This window comes from Ursus arctos, unplaced genomic scaffold, assembly GCF_023065955.2.
Source record: "Ursus arctos isolate Adak ecotype North America unplaced genomic scaffold, UrsArc2.0 scaffold_12, whole genome shotgun sequence".
Classification (NCBI taxonomy): Eukaryota; Metazoa; Chordata; class Mammalia; order Carnivora; family Ursidae; genus Ursus; species Ursus arctos.
Genome location: NW_026622786.1, coordinates 29,842,615 through 29,860,273, shown reverse-complemented (window position 1 = coordinate 29,860,273; position 17,659 = coordinate 29,842,615). Strand labels below are relative to the sequence as shown.

The following is a 17,659-nucleotide window of genomic DNA, read 5'->3' as shown; positions in this document are numbered from 1 at the left end:
CTGTCACTACTTACAGAAGATATGATACTATATCTAGAAAACTGTAAAGACTCTACCAAAAAACTCTACCTCTTCTTTGAACTGATAAATGAATTCAATAAAGGATTTGCAGGATACAAAATTTATAGAAATCTGTTGCATTTCTCTACACTAATAATGAAGTAGCAGAAAGAGAAATTAAGATGACAATCCCATTTACAATTGCACCAAAAAGAATACCTATAGGTCTTAAACCTCGTCCTTGGTTAAGCAGGTGAAAGACCTGTACTCTGAAAGGAACTGAAGATCACACAAATGGAAAGACATTTCCATGCTCATGGTTTGGAAGAATACTGTTAAAATGTCCATACTACCCAAAGCAATCTACAGATTCAATGCAATCCTTATGAAAATACCAATAGCATTTTTCACAGAACAGAATAATCTTAAAACTCGTATTGAATCACAAATACCCCAAATAGCCAATAAAATCTTGAGAAAGAAGAACAAAGCTGGAGGTATCATAATTCCAGATTAACATATACTGCAAAGCTATAGTAATCAAAAAAGTGTATGGTACTGGACAAAAACAAATAGATCAATGGAACAGAATGGCACAGAAATAAACCCAAGCTTCTATGGCTAATTAATCTACAACAAAGGAGGCAAGAATATACAATGGAGAAAAGACAATCTTCTCAATAATGGTGCTGGGAAAACTGGACAGCTACATGCAGAAGAGTGAAACTGGACCACCTTCTCACCTATACACAAATTAAACTAAAAATGGATTAAAGACCTGAATTTGAGCGCTGAAACCATAAAACTCCTAGGAGAAAACATAGGCAGTAATCTCTCTGTCATCAACCTTAGCAACTTTTTCTAGCTATGTCACCTCAGGCAATGGAAACAAAAGCAAAAATAAACTATTGAGACTACCCCAAAATAAAAAGCTTTTGCACAGCAAAGGAAACAAAATGAAAAGGCAACTTACTGAATGGGAGAGGATATTTGCAAAGAATAGATCTGATAAGAGGTTAATAACCAAAATATATTAAGAACTTATACAACTCAGCACTAAAACAAAACAAATTCCAATTAAAAATGGGCAAAGGAAATGCACACCAAGAAAACAAATAATCCAATTAAAAAATGGGCAGAAGACATGAGCAGACATTTCTCCAAAGATATAAGATGGCCAACAGACACATGAAAAGATGCTCAACAGCACTCATCATCAGCAACATGCAAATCAAAACCACAGTGAGGTAACACCTTGTACCTGTCTGACTGGCTAAAATAAAAAATACAAGAAACAAGTGTTGGCAAGGGTGTGGGAAAAAAAAGGAACTCTCTTGCACTGCTGGTGGGAATACAAATACCATGGTGCAGCCACAGTAAAAGACAATATAGAGATCCCTCAAAAAATTAAAAATAGAACTGCCATATGATCCAGTAATTGCACTACTGGGTATATACCCAAGGAACATAAAAACAATAATTCAAAAAGATATATGCATCCCTATGTTTACTGCAGCATTATTTACAATAGCCAAACTATGGAAGCAACCCAAGTGTCCATCCATAGATGAATGGATAAAGAGATGGTGTTTGTGTATACTGCGTGTATGTATACATGTACATATACATATGTATACACACAATGGAGTACTACTCAGCCATAAAAAAGAATGGAATATTGCAATTTGCAACAACATGGATGGATCTAGCAAGTATGATGCTTAAATAAGCCAGAGAAAGACTAATTCCATATGATTTCACTCATATACAGAACTTAAGAAACATGAAGAAAAAAGGGACAAAGCAAAAAAATAGACTTTTAACTATACAGAACAACCAGAGGATTACCAGAGGGGAAGTGGGTAGGGGGTGGGTAAAATAGATGAAGGGAATTAAGAGTACACTTATAATGAGCACAGAGTAATGTACAGAATTGTTGTTATCACTATATTGTACACCTGAAACTAATATAACACTGTTTGTTAATTATACTAGAATCAAAATATTAAAAAAAAAAAACTGGGCAGAGGGGTGCCTGGGTGGCACAGTAGGTTAAGTGTCCAACTCTTGGTGTCAGCTCAGGTCATGATCTCATGGTCCTGAGATCGAGTCCCACATCAGACTCCACACTCAGCACTGAATCTGCCTGAGACTCTCTCCCTCACTTTCTAATAAATAAATAAATCTTTCAAAAAATAAAATAAAAATAAAAATGGGCTGAGGACCTGAACAGACATTACATACAACAGATGGCCAAAAGACGCATGAAAAGATGCTCAATAGCACTAATCATCAAGGAAATGCATATCAAAACCATAATGACATGTCACCCCAAACTAGTACAGATGGCTAGAATCAGCAAGACAAGAATAATAAGTGTTAGCAAGGATATGGAGAAGACAGCCCTCGTGCTTTGCTGGTAGGAGTGTAAATTGGTGCAGCCACTGTGGAAAACACTATGAAGCTTCCTCAAAAAATTAAAAATAGAAATACCATATGATCCAGTAAACCCATTATTGGGTATTACCCAAAGAAAACAAAAATACTAATTCAAAAAGATATATGCACCCCTAGGTTTATTGCAGCATTATTTACAATAGCCAAGATATGGAGCAATCCAGTTCCAATGATGAACCCAAGCTCATCAATAGATGGATAAGGAAGGGGTAGTGTGTGTGTGCACACGTGTGTGTGTGTGTGTGTGTGTGTGTGTGTAAATAAAATGGGTTATTACTCAGCCATAAAAAAAAATGAAATCTTGCCATTTGTGACAACATGGATGGACCTAGGGGGTATTATTCTAAGTGAAATAAGTCAAAGAAAGACAAATACTGTAGGATTTCACTTATATGTGGAATCTAAAAAACAAAACAAATAAAAAAGACTTTTAAATACAATGATCAAACTGGTAGTTGCCAGAGGGGAGATGTGTGGAGAGATGGGCAAATAGATGAAGGGGATTAAGAGGTACCAAGTTCCAGTTATAAAATAATTGTCATGGAGGTGAAAAATACAAAATAGGGAATATAGTAATATTTTAATAATGCTGTATGGTGACAGATGGTGACTATACTTAAGATGAGCACTGATTAATGTATAAAGTTGTTGAATTAATAGGTTATACAGCTGAAACAATTAACATTGTATGTTAGCTATATATGTCAATGGGGAAAAAAGACAAGAAATAACAAGTGTTGGTGAGGATGGGAGAAAAGAGAACTGTCGTGCACTGCTGGTGAAAATATAAATTGGTGCACCCACTGTGGAAAACAGTAATGGAGATTCCTCAAAAAACTGAAGTGGAGGGGCACCTGGTGGCTCAGTTGGTTAAGCATCTGCCTTAGGCTCAGGTCATGATCTCAGGGTCCTGGGATCGAGCCCTGCATAGGGCTCCCTGCTCAGTGGGGAGTCTGCTTCTCCCTCTACCCTCTCCGCAGCCCTCGCTCATGCTCACTCTCTCTCTCTCAAATAAATCTTTTAAATAATTAAAGTAGAATTGCCATATGACCCAGTAAATTCCAATTCTGGGTATTTATCCAAAGGAAACAAAAACACTAATTCTAAAAGACATATGCACCCCCATGTTCACTGCAGCACTATTTACAATAGCTAAGACATGGGAACAGCTTAAGTGTCAAAAGACTAATGGATAAAGGAAATGTGGCATACATACACAAGAGAATATTACATATCCATAAAAAAAGGATAAGATCGTGCCATCTGAGAGAACATGGATGGACCTAGAGGGTGTTATGCTAAATGAAAGAAGTCAGACAGAGAAAGACCAATACCATATGATCTCACTTGTATGTGCAATCTACAAATAAAAGTTTTAGAATATTTAAAAACCAAGCTCAAAGATACAGAGAACAGATCGGTGGTTTCAAGGGAGGGTGGGTAAAATGGGTAAAAGGAGACAAAGGCACCAACTTCCTGTTATAAAATAATTAAGTCCTGGGAATGTAATTTACAGCGTGGTGACTATGGTTAATAACACTGTATTGCCTATTTGAAGGGTGTTAAGAGAATAGATCTTAAAAATTCTCTTTACAAGAAAAACATTTTATAGTTATGTGTGGTGACAGATGTCAACTAGACTTACTGTGGTGATCATTTCACAATATATACAAATATCAAATCATGTTCTATACCTGAAATTAATAAAATGTTATATGTTGGGGCACCTGGCTGGCTCAGTCGTTAAGCGCCTGCCTTTGGCTCAGGGCGTGATCCCAGAGTTCTGGGATCGAGCCCCGCATCAGGCTCCTCTGCTGGAAGCCTGCTTCTTCCTCTCCCACTCCCCCTGCTTGTGTTCCCTCTCTCGCTGGCTGTCTCTCCGTCAAATAAATAAATAAAATCTTTAAAAAAAAAATAAAATGTTATATGTGGATTATACCTCAATAGAAAAATTTTTAAACAAAATTTTTATTTTTATTTTTTTAAAGATTTATTTACTTGTCAGAGAGAGAGAGAGCGCACGCCCAAGCAGGGGGAGTGGCAGGCAGAGGGAGAAGCAGGCTTCCCGCTGAGCAGGGAGCCCGCCACGGGGCTCCATCCCAGGACTCGGGATCATCACCTGGCAGATGCTTAACCGACTGAGTCACCCAGACATCCCTAAACAAAATTTTTAAAAATCATAGATGACAGGATCCTACTGGCCTACTAATGACAATTCTCCAGGGTAAAGCGGGGAAGAAGCTGCTGTATCCCGCTGCTCCCCTCTCTGGGCCCGGAGACATTTCTTTACTGGTCTCCCACGCCCTGCAGGTGTAGGGCCCTCAAGGAAGGACACAGTAGCTCACTACAGAAACATTAGGAAGCCAAATGAACTAATGCCCAATTGGACCACAACCATCTCTGTCCCCCGGTCACCTCAAGGCCAGCAGCTCTGGGGTTGCTGCCGCTGCCTCCTACACACTCCTGCCAGGTTTCTGTTCGCTCCGGGCGACCGGAGCAGATTTCAGTTCAGCTCAAAGCACTGCGCTGTATCTTGGTTTCTAAAGGTCTTTTTCCAATAAAAGGAACCAAGCCTGCTTTGGAAATCGGCTAGTTCGAAGGCTGAGGTAGAAAAAAATACAAGACAAGCCTGGAGCATCTCGCAGTACCGGAGAGTAAACAAGTGTTTCCTGCTGAACAAAGGCAGACTCACCGGCAGCAGCGTCTGCCGCTCAGGCCGCTGAACGGTAGGAAAAACAACGGGGTGGTCTCAAGCTGTTCGTCCGCGGGCTCTTAACCAGAAAACAGACCAGAAGTGTAAGGCCAGAAAATAAACACCAGTTTTGAAATCAATCAATGAATAATACTATTTGAAGATAGTATTCCTTGCAGGAGGCGGAGCTTAGTTCACCCTTTGAGAGTGGTTTAAACGTAGTGACCTGCTCCCACGGAACAGGGAAAGGAGAATCACCACCTTTACCAAGTGGTGAAGGTTCAGGTCCCGGTGCTATAATGTGCATATCATGTGCCCCCTGATGTATGCGATGAGAAGGCACTCCGCTTCTGTGGTATTCTTTCCTCATTACCCGGGTCTCCTTATGCAAAAACAGACAAATTCAGCTTGGGCACATTTTTTCAGGAAATTTGGCCAGTACCCCTCAAGGCTCCAAGTCATGAAAAACAAGGAAAGACTAAAAAGTCGTCTCAGACCAGGGGAGACATGTAAACTAAATGCAGTATGGTATCCTGGTCTGGATCAGAACAGAAAGAGGACATTAATAGAAAAACTGTTCTGGAGTTTAGTAAATAGTAATAAACCAATACAGTTTCCTAATTTTAACAAATGCGCCAAGGAAATGCAAAATGTAAATAATGGGGGAAGGTGGGGGAAGGGTACGCGGGGACTCTGTACTTCTCTGCAACTTTCGGTAAATCTATAATATTTCAAAATAAAAAGTTTATTTTATAAAAAAAAAGTGCTGGCTGGCCATGAGAAGGGATGCAAAGACAAGACAGGCATTGCCCTCAGAATCTTCTACCCTCTTACAGGAAGGAGCCATGACCAAGTTAAATACCTTGAAGGAACACACACCCTGGTTTGTCTGGGACAGTCCCTAGTTTATACCCATTATCTCAGCATCATGATTAATTACAAGCACCCCCCTTTACTTCTAAAAGTATTCTGATTTGGACGTTAAATTTTATGGTCACACCACCTAAAAGCACGGAGTATGCTGTGGTGGTAAGAGGGAATACTTACAGTGGCAGGGAAGAATGGATGGGGGTTAAGAAGTGTCAATACGGGAATAAGAAGGAGGAGGTATGGCCCAGACAGGGGCAGCCTCAAGAGGAAGGTCCCAGAAGCAAGTAAGACCCAAGGTATACTCTTCTTAAGACAGGAAAGTCTGAAGTTGGAGAAAACGGAGAAAAGCAGCAAACGTGATTAAGAAGACAGGGTCATCTAGGGTTGCGAGCTCATTAAAAGGACTAGCACTCTCCTGGGGGCAGTAATGTATTTTCAAGCAGATGGGAGGGAAAGGGACTATACCACCCTACAAATGAAAATCCTACAAAATCAATTTTCTTGAGAAAGATCTCCCCCCCACCTTATCTATTCTTCCCTAACTTTTCCTACACTTTCTCTGGGCCCTTGATATATGCTGAGCTCCAGCTCACCCAAGCTAACTCTCGAGGTATTGTGAGACCCCTCTGTACACTATATTGCCATTCGTTCAGCTCTCAACGTATACAAGATTCAACAGCTGCTTCCCTAGCCTTGAGTGTCTGACCCAAACTGCAGTTCAGTCATGTGCTCTGCTGACTCAGAGCCTACACGCCTCCTCTCCAGAACATCAGTCCTGGACCCCCATGTGGCGTTCTTTGCTATTGAAGTAAAGGGTCACCTTCAAGAAAGCATAACCCCCAAGCTTCTTGTGAACTCCAAATTTCAGAGAACAGGAAGAAATGTTTTACAAAAACCCTGTTGCTCTTTCAGGGAAGAAGACTTGCATTCTAAATAGTTTTACTATGAAAAGTAAACTGTGATTCAGTTTCACTTTCTATTTAAATACTTCAGGAACTAATTCATATGCTATTATTTTCAGTGAATGATGGCTTTTTTATTTTTTAAATCTTGTCCTTTGAATCATTTCAATCCCATGTGATTCTCAAACACTTAAAAATCCCAAAAATCCCACCAAGCTTAATATACTTAGTGGAGTCTCTATAGGGGATTATTTAGCATCTTCTGCTTATAGTCACGTGCAAAAACCAGCTGATCTTCCTAGTCCTGAAGATTTACCTAGACTGGAGTATGCGATAGCATTCTGATATAGGACAGTCTTTAATAGCTGCACACTATATGCCCTGGTAGAAAAGCAAGAATAAGAATGTCCAGAAGCCCATCTCTCCTGGGCTCTGGGGACAGTGGGGACAGGGGGACTTTTCCTCTGCAGGGTGCCCAGGAGGCCTGAGTGAGATTGGGCCTGGCTTCTGTGGCCTCTGCTGCCCAGGCCCTCCTCTCACTGCGGCCCAACCTGGAGGTTGAGACGTGTGGGGCCGTGGTGGCTGGGGATGACCTGTGAGGCCGCAGATAAAATTCTCCGATGAAATCTGTTCTTCCTCCATGAAACCTGCTTTCTCTGAAATGCCTATGTCCTTTTCCAAGTTAAAGTAGCAGAATAGGAACATTCTTAAGATCTGAGCCATCCAGCTCTCTACTCTCTAAATTTTCAAGACTTTGCATGTCCTTCCTCAGCAAAAATGCTCATGTTTTAGAAAACTGGCTGCCAATGAGGTAACACGTTTATATGAAAGCAGCTACCCCAAGCCCTTCCCTCTAAAGGAGCAGGCCTCACTTCTGGGGCCGGTGGAGAGAAGCCCACTCCAAGGTGCTAGTTTTAAGTTGGCTTCCCAGCACCTCTGCAGTCATAACCAAAGCGAAGGAGAATATTGCATGACTTCAGAAGAAAGCCGGCCACCTTGCAACATCTTCAGGAAATTCTGCACTCCCCTAGGGCTTGCAAAACTCCCTACGTCTTGCAGACCAAAGGCAAGATCTCAGTCACCTAGCTCTAGTTTGCATAATTAAAGAAAGTGGAAGCTGGTTATTTTCTGGGTGACCCTTGGCCCAACCAAGCTCACAGGGCCTGTGACAGAAATAAGATAGCAATAAAATGAACTACTGTAGCAGTGACAACTCGTACTACTTACATGAGCAGGAAAAGCCAGGCCCCTGGAGGTCCATCCGACCCTTTAACCTGCGAGGGTCACATGGCCAAAGCAGTGTCCACTGAAGGTACTATAACGTTATTCTTTTGAAGATGGCACACGTGCAACTTAAGGCAATTTCATGCCATAATCCATAAGGCTTTTCAGAGAAACCATTTTCTAAAATCTTCTATAATACCTTTTATCTTCCTTTCTGGTGTGGAAAAGCACAGCCTGTGATCTGTTAATTTGCTCACTATCACATCTTTACCTCTTTCTGGTCCTTCTTCCCCTGCCCTATTAACATACTATCCAACTGCGGGGGGAAATTAAAACACAGAAGTTTAAAACACACACACACACACACACACGTTTAGAGCCACGTGCAGTACAGCCACACAGAGGGAGAGAAAGTCTACTTTCCAAGTAAGCGGAGCAGCTCTCCCTCTTCCACACGGCGCATCCAGACAGATTTCCTTTGTACAAAGAGTCTCGCTACTGGGGGAAAAAATTGAAAATCACAGAGTTACTCTAAATCCCCTCACTTTAAAGAAGCACAAATCAAGATACAGGTTTACTTGGCAGGAGATCACTCTTAGCAGAGCAATCACTAGAAACCAGGTCTCAAACTCCTAGTCCGTGGCAACAGAAAAGCCCAATTAGCTGCGGAGAGAGAGGACGCTGGGCACGGGCCTCTTTCAATCAAAAGCCACCTGGGAGTAGGGCGGCCACCCTGTCTGCGGAGCCGACCCGAGAGCCCTCCGCCCCCGCCCCACCCCCACTTCCGTTGCAGAACAGGGGTCACTGCCACAGGGAGAGCTGAACCTGTGGACTGGGTTCTGGTTTGAGTCAGAGCACAATTTGGTTTTTAAGCCCAGAATTTTTTTGTTTGGATCCTCCCGCCTTGGTTAGAGGTTGAGAGACCGTGGGCCCCCTAGCAGCCCTTGGCTTTTCGGAGTTTGGGAAAGCAACTCAGTCGCATTAGGAGTTTCTCAGAGAAAGCTTCTAGGACAGAGAAGGAATATTTACTAAGTGGGAGAGGAAGCTACTGCTGAGACCTTCCTAACCCACTTCTGTAAGGTTCACTTCAATAAAACCAGTAAACATACCTATCACAACTTTGTTCTGTCTGTGAGTAAAGCCTTGACGGTTTTGGGGGGGGTTTTGTATGTTTGTTTTGTGGAAAGTGACACAGCAAGCAAGCTAGCTTGCTCATGTTAGCAAGACTGAGGATATCTATAGAAGTGGGGATGGGAGTAATAAATTTAACATAATTATGAAGGTCTGTGACAGTTTCTGGATTTTTTTTTTTTTTTTTTTAAGGAATATACGAAATTTACTGGCTGGATAAAGTCACAGTCTTCGTCTTGTTCAGGTCCGGGGCCTGGGAGGCAGGCTAGCTGGGGGTTAAGTACAGGGTGGGCAGGCCTGACCTGGCAGCATGGAGTTTTTGAGTGTCCCCTGAAGTTGTCCCCCCCCACCCCAGGCCTGCATTCCTGGGGAATGTCCTAACATTTGCCTGGGGCTTCAGAACCAAGCACATTCAACCAAAACGCATTGAGCACTCACCTTAAGCCAGGCTTCCCTTCAGGGGTCCCCCAGGGCCCTCCAGGGTGCTCTGTGCTGTTTCTCAGAGGCGGGGAGAGCCGCATCTCGCTGACTCCTACGCTCCCCACAGCAACTTATGGTTGGCCTGCGTTATAAAACATTCAGCAAACCCATGCGCACGGTAGGCAAAATGGGAAAAGGCTGGGATCTGTGGCCAGACTGACCCAATTGAAATCCTAACATCGGGGCAACTGGCGATAACTAGCTGCTTGATCGTGAGCAGGTGGTTAAAGTTCTCTGAACCTCAGATTCTTTAGATGAAAATGGAGGATAAGAAAATATATTCCTTATAGGGTTGTTTAATGGGACATAAATACATATTAGGTAAATACATAGGGACCACAAATATTAGGTAAAAACTTTTTTTAAGATTCAGCACAACTATTATTTTAATATATTTCAAAGTAATGCCTGTATGTAATAACAACAGTAACACCTACATAGCTTTTACTCTGTACCAGGCACTATTCCAAATATTTTACATAGATTAAACTAGTTCACCCTAACAACAACCTTCTGAGGTAAGTACAAGTACCTGGTGCTCAACAAATGATGCAGCTGAGGCACAGAGAAGCTGAGTGACTTGCCTAAGGTCACACAGCTAGCAAGTAGCATGACCCGGCTTCAATTCGTGTCCATACACACATTGTTCAATAATTCAAAAAGTTCTGTAAGACTTGTTTCGAAAAGCAACCGCTCTCTGCTTTTCCTTCCCTGGCATTCCCACTCTCTATATAACCAGTGATATAACCAGTGCTTATAGAAGATGAGGATTTAAGTTCCCTTCACCATTGTTGTAAACCACCACATCCCACTCACACCCCACACTGCCCCTCTTCCATCCCTTCAGTATCAATTTTTAGTTGGATGTAATGTTTACATCATTATTACTTCTAGCACTATTACAGGCTTTGCAGTCTTCCATCATCCTCTTTCCTCCCTCTACAGCTAGTAACTAGAGTTAATACTCATCTTATTCGTTTGCTTAGTTTTCACTCACCTTCCACTAATCCATCACCAAACTCTTCATTTATTCAAACATATCAGAAGTCCTTCGATCCCTTGAACACACCCCCCCAGGGCCCTGCTGCTCCCACCTACACTGCACATCCCTACTCCCCCCGCACAGCCCCATCTCAGGAGCTCCTTTCAGCAACCCTAGAATTACTTTTACTTCTTCTTTGGGGCAGTTCACCTGGGTCCTTTACATTTCTATGAAGTTGAATATCTCAATTTTTTCTTTCTTTTTCTTTTTAAGTTTGTGTCTTTTGTATCCTATTAAAGAAATCTTTTCCTACCGTGAAGTGAAATTTTTCTAAGATTTCTTCTAGAAGTTTTATAATTGTAGCTTTTATGTTTAGGTCTGGGATCCATTTTTACCTGCTTTCTGTGTATGGTGTGAAGTGAGGGTTGAGATTCTTTATCTCAATCTAGACATCCATTTGATCCAGCATCATTTCCTTTAAAAAAAATTGTCCTTTTCCCCATTGAAATACCTTGGTCTCTTTGTCAAAAATCAATGGACTATTTATGTGTGTCATATCTAAAGTCTCTATCGGGATGCCTGGGTGGTTCAGTCGGTTAAGCATCTGCCTTCAGCTCAGGTCATGATCCCAGGGTCCAGGGTTTGAGTCCCGCGTCTGGCTCCCTCTCAGCAGGGAGTGTGCTTCTCACTCTGCCTGCCATTCCCCCTGCTTATGCTCTCTCTCTACAAATAAATAAATAAAACCTTTGAAGAAAAAATAAAATAAACTATCATCTTTTATTAGCCCATACATCTGTATTTATACCAGTACCAGAATGTCTTGATAACTAAAACTTTATAGCGAGTCTTCAAATCAAGTATTATGACTTGCTTCCAACTTTGTTCTTTTCAAATTTGTTTTGGCCATTCTAGGTTCTTCGCATTACCTATACGTTTTAGAATCAGTTTGATTGTGAGTGCACTGAATCTACAGGTCAATTTGGAGAAACTGTTACCGTTTTTTTTTTAGAGAGAAAGAGATGTGGGGGAGGGGCAGAGGGCAAGAGAGACTCCTAAGCAGGCTCCACGCCCAGTGTGGAGTCCCACATGGGGCTCTATCTCACGACCCAGAAATCAAGACCTAAGCCAAACACAAGAGATGGACGCTTAACAGAGCCATACAGGTGCCCCTGAGAAGCTGACATCTTAGTAACATTAAGTCTTCCAGCGCATAAATATGACATCTCCCTCCATTCATGTAGAGTAGGTCTCCTCTAACGCAGCAATGTTTAATAGTTTTTAGTGTACAAGTCTCACACAAATCTTGTAAAATGTCCCTGAATATTTCATGTGCTTTTTGTTTCTTAAAAAACAAATTTTATTTTAGAGCAGTTTTAGGTTTACAGCAAAATCCAAGTACAGAGAGTTTCCATGTAACTCTGGTCCCCCCCCCCACACACACAATCTCCCCTAGCTAGGGTGATTTTTATGCTATTATAAGTGGTATTTTTATTTTTTTAAAAGAGTCTAAGCTTTTTTATTTTATTTATTTAAGTAATCTCAGCACCCAACATGGGGCTCTAACTCAGGACCCCAAGATCAAGAGTCACATGCTCTTCTAACTGAGCCAGCCAGGTGCCCCTTTACGTGGTATTTTTAAAATCCCATTTCAAAAATGTTCATTGCTAGTATACGGGGGGTGGGGGAATTAAACATAATCTTGTGTCCTCTGAGCTTGCTGACCTACTTATTAGTCCCAGTCGTGTCCCTGTAGAACCCTTAGGGTCTTCTACATAATCATGTCATCTGCAAATAAATGTTATTTTACTTCTTTGCCAATTTGTATGTCTCACCTTACTGTCCTGGCTAGAACCTTCAGAAGGATATGAAATACTGGTGATGAAAGCTGACATCCTTAGATCTTAGAGGGAAAATATTCAGTCTTTCACCATTAAGCATAACCTCATTTGTAGGTTTTCCTGGAGGCCCTTTACCAAGTTGATGAAGTTCCCAGGTATTCACAGTTTAGTGAGAGGTTTGTGTCTTTTTAAATCATAAATAAGTGTTGAATTTTGCCAAAGACTTTTTTTTTTTTTTAAGATTTATTTATTTATTTGAGAGAGAGTGCAGAGGGGCAGAGGGAAAGGGAGAGAAATCGTCAAGCAGTTTGGAGCCTGACATGGGGCTCGATCCCAAGACCCTGAGATCATGACCTGAGCCAAAACCAAGAGTTGACTCCTCAACCGAGCCACCCAGGTGCCTTGCAAAGGCTTTGATGCATCTATAGAGATGATATTTTTTCTCTTCATTTCTACTAATGTTGTAAGTTACACTTGCTGGTATTTAAATATTAAATTAACCTTGCATTCCTGGGATAAGCCCCACTGAATCATGATGTATTTTCCTTTTAGTATTCATTTTGCTAGTAGCTTGTTAAGGATTTTACCTCTGATCATGAGGGGTACTGGCTTGTAATTTTTTTTTTTTTGTAAGGTCTCTCTCTGGTTTTAAAATCAAAATAATATTGACCTCATAAAATGAACTAGAAAGTGCACTATCCAATCCTACTTTCTGAAAGTTCTGCATGGCTATAAGATTGGTATTATTTCTCCTCAAATGTTTGATAAAAATTCACCAGTTTTTCTTTGTAGAAAAATTTCTTAATGTGAATTTAATTACTTTCATTGATATATTGGTATTCAGGAATATTTCTCCCTGAGTCAGTGTTGGAAATTTTTGTTTTCCAAGGAATTGTCACATTTCATCTAAGTTTTCAAAGTTATTTATAGCATGGTTATTCCTATCCTTTAATTATCCTCTTAATTAATGTAGGATTTAGTAATGTTTTTTCTTTTCCCAGATCCTGATAATTTGTGTTTTTCTTGATCATTCTATGTTAGATGTTATCAATTTTATTGATTTTTAAAAATCAGATTTTTTATTTTACCAATTTTATCTTTTTTCTATTTTTTGGTTCATTGTTTTCTGATCTTTAATATTTCCTTTCTTCTACTTCCTTTGGCTTCAAATTGGTCTTCTGCCCCTTGCTTCTTAAGGTGGAAGTCTAGATCATAGGTTTGAGACCTATCAAAGATAGAAATTGTTGATGTAAGTTTTCTTCTAAGGACTGCCTTAGCTATATCCCATGAATTTTGAAAACTTTCTTCTTCATTCCAAATATTCAGAAATTTCATTTGTGATTTCTAACCTTACATTATTTAAAAGTGTGCTGTTTTTCCCAAATATCCATTATTAATTTTTACTTTAATTCCATTCTTATCAGAGGGCATACTTTGTATGATTTCAGTAGTTTTACATTAATTGAGACTTGTTTTATGGCTCATAATATGGTCTAATTTGGTGAATGTTTCACATGCACTTGAAAAGAGTGTGTATTCTTGCTGTTGTTAGGTAAAGTATTCTGTAGGTGTCAGTCAGGTCAAGTTGGCTGACAGTGCTGCTTATCTTCTGTATCTCTACAATTCTGTCAGCTTGTTCTATCAGTTACTGAAAGAATACTGACATCTCTAAAAATCCTAGGTTTGTTCATTTCTCTATCAGTTTTTGCTGCATGTATTTTGAAGCTCTGTTACTGGGTATACACACATTTAGAATTGTTACGTCCTCTTGACCAATTATACTCTCAATTATTACGAAATGACCGTATTTATTCCATGTGATATTTCTTATTCGAAAGTATACTTCGATATTAATATAGCCATTCTACCTTTCTTATGATTGGTGCTTGCATGGTATATAACTTTTTCATCCTTTCACTTTTAATCTATGTATTTGTATTTAAAATGGGTTTCTGGGGCACCTGAGTGGTACAGTCAGTTGGGCATCAGACTTGGTTTCAGTTCAGGTCATGCTCTCGGGAGCATGGGATCAAGCCCTGCACTGGGCTCTGCGCTCAGTGCAGAGTCTGCTTAGGAGCTTTTCTCCCTCTCCCTCTGCCCTCCCCCAACCCTGTGTGCTCTCTCTCTCTCTCTCTCTCAAATAAATAAATAAATAAATAAATAAATAAATAAATAAATAAATAAAATGGGTTTCCTGTGAACAGTGCACAGTTGGAACTTGCTTTTTTTAATCCAGTTAGTCTGACCATCTCTGCCTTATAACCGGGGTGTTTAGACCCTTTATAATTAATTATTAAGATGGTTGGGCTTAATTCTACCATCTTTGTATTTGGTTTTTTTTGGTCCTATCTGTTCATTTTTTTTTCCTTTTTTTGCTGTCTTCTTTTGTGATACTTGAGTATTTTTAGCGCTCCATTTAATCTACAATATTGGTTTATTAGCTCTACCTCTGTTTTTTTTAGTAGTTGCTCTAGAATTTAAAACATGCATATTTTACTTATTACACTACACTATTAAACAATGCTATCTCACTTCTAGTATAATGTAAAAACCTCATAACAAAATATGTTATCATTTCATTTCTCCCATCCTTTGCGCTACTATTATCACACATTTCACTTTTACATGTCACTTCTAAATCCTAACATGCATGTAATTTTTGCTTTAAGTCATCAATTATATCTTAAATACATTTTAAAACGAGGGAGAAGAGAGCATTTTATAGTTATTCCCAGCACGCTTCACTCCTTTGTGTAAATCCACATTCCCATCTGATATGTGCTTTCTGCCTGAATAACTAACATTTTTCATGCTGTAAGTTTACCGACAACAAATTCTTTCAACTTTTGTTTGTACGAAAAAGCCTCTGTTTGGTTTGTCTTGGTTTGGTTTTTTGTGTTTTTGTTTTTGTTTGTTTTGTTTTTGCCTTCACTTTTGAAGAATAGTTTCACTTATTTCCAAGTTCTTTTATTTTTTTTTCCTTTAGGCACTTTAAAGATGCCAATCCATTGTCTCCTGGTTTGGATAGCTTTAGACATGAAGTCTGTAGTCTTTCTTACCTTTTGTTGTTCTGTACGTACCGTCTTATTTCTGTCTCTTTTTATCATTAGTTTTTAACAACTTGATTATGATATAGTTTGATATGAATTTTCGTGTATGTAGGCTTATTTTGTTGAGCTTCTTGTATCTTTGTCTTAGCATTTTCATCTAATTTAGAAATTTTTTCATTTTTTTCTTACTATTATTTTTTAGTATTCAGAAAGACTTAAGATTCCTGGAGAAATTTTCTGTATAATGCCCTCTTATCTGGAATTCTTTCTCACAACTGTCAGCTGCCTCAGTTTCCCTAAACTCCAATCTCTCTCAACTAAGTGAGACTACCATGCTATACCTGGGATTCCCCTCCCAGCTCCATGATCTGGAATGTGCTTCCAGGTAGAAACCTACGTGATGCTATATAGAGCTTACCTCGTTTGTCTCTCTTCTCTCAGGAATCACAATCCTCTTCCACCTCTAGTTCAATAACAGAAAACAGGTACTTCATACTTTTATAGTTTCTAGTTATTTCTGTGGCAGGATAAAAGTGGCTTTTATTACTTTATCACAGATTAAAACAGAAATCCACTTATGCTTTTCTAAAAATCTATTTACTGACAATTTTGGAAGGTAGTAGAGAGTAAATGCGTGTTCAATCCACCATGCTTAACTGGAAACCCACCTCAGTTTTAAAAACTGTAAACAAAACATAATAGCTTTAAAATTAATTACTCCAAACAATGAGAGATAATTGTTTTCAAATTTTCACCAACAGGTCTACAGTCAGCTCAGTGAGGATTGGCTTGAATTATAAATCAGGTTCCACACCTAGTTGTTTTCTTTACCTACTTTCAGTAGGATCTTCTGATAAACGAATTGTGCCAAAAGCTTGTTCTGCTTTTTCTCCAAGCCCAGCACTTACTATTAACTTTGCTTAGGCTGGTTATTCAAGCATCTCCACGTTAGTATGGCTTGTATATAATGTTGCTCTAAGAAGTACATTTTGAACAATAAGTTTTGGTCTCTTCTTCACATTTACTGACAAAACTAACCAGTTTCCTACACTCACTCTAGAAAATATCACTTGATTTACCAGAGAGGTAATCATACTTTGTTTGAAAATTATGTTAAAATCTGGTGACTTTGTGCCACTATAAGACAAAGTGCCCTTGGGGACTGTTACAATGAAATGAAGTCCAATTTTCAAGCATTCAGTAATATACTCCCTAATTGAACATCTCTTTTCTAGCTATTATACTAAATCAACAAACTTATAGATTATTTTGTCCTAGCTCATACAGATTCATGCTGTACATTCATACTGAAACTGTATTCAATATTTACACATATAGAATTATGTATTATGCTATCGATAATATTATCATTAATGACACCCTTCAATTAATTTTGATTCAAGAGATTTAATACAACACAAAAGTAACAAAAATGTAAATTTTTACAACTAAGAATTTTAATACTATCATGATATAAAACACATTATACAAAATAATCTATATTGACCACTTAAGTCAGCTATGATGAACTGACTGATATAGTCCTTGCAGTGAATGGCATAAAACAATTATTAAGAAGGTAAGAGAATTTCTATAGAAGTCTTAATTAATCTTACATTTAAAATTATTAGCTAAGTGTATGTGAACAAAATTGTTTCACCATTTTTTCCCTCTAAAATCATCAAACCACTTGCAAACTCCTTGATAAACCAGAGTTTCATAGACCATCTCCGTGAAATCCTGTTTCAAGGATACAAATTTATATTTCTAATCAGTGGTAGTAATTACCGATTTTCAGTGATTCATCTGTAGAAGACATTTAATACCTATCTAACAAACTATTAAGCAACGGTTTTGGGTTCATACGTGTTAAGCACTATTCCAAACTCTGAGGCTAAAGCAGTGAACCAGACAGATATTGTTTCTATTCTGAGGGCACTTACTCTGCATGGGAAGAAGGAAACAGTACAAAGAAAGCAGGTAAGTTCAGAAAATGTTAATGATATAAAAGAAATAGTGTAATGAGATAAAGT

At 39.2% G+C, this 17,659-nt stretch overlaps 1 long non-coding RNA gene across 2 annotated transcripts in view; it reads right to left on the bottom strand.

The window, feature by feature from the left end:
• Positions 1-5,849: 5,849 nt before the first annotated feature.
• Positions 5,850-17,659, bottom strand: part of LOC123000977 (uncharacterized) — a 28,506-nt gene continuing 16,696 nt past the window's right edge. Inside the window, exons 3-5 of one of the 2 annotated variants that reach the window (XR_008958780.1) lie at positions 16,045-16,143; positions 9,715-9,838; positions 5,850-8,643 (exon numbers count right to left, since the gene is read on the bottom strand). This is a non-coding gene — a long non-coding RNA (uncharacterized LOC123000977). The remainder of the gene's footprint in view (positions 8,644-9,714; positions 9,839-16,044; positions 16,144-17,659) is intronic. The other variant, XR_006409398.3, reaches the window with a different exon arrangement.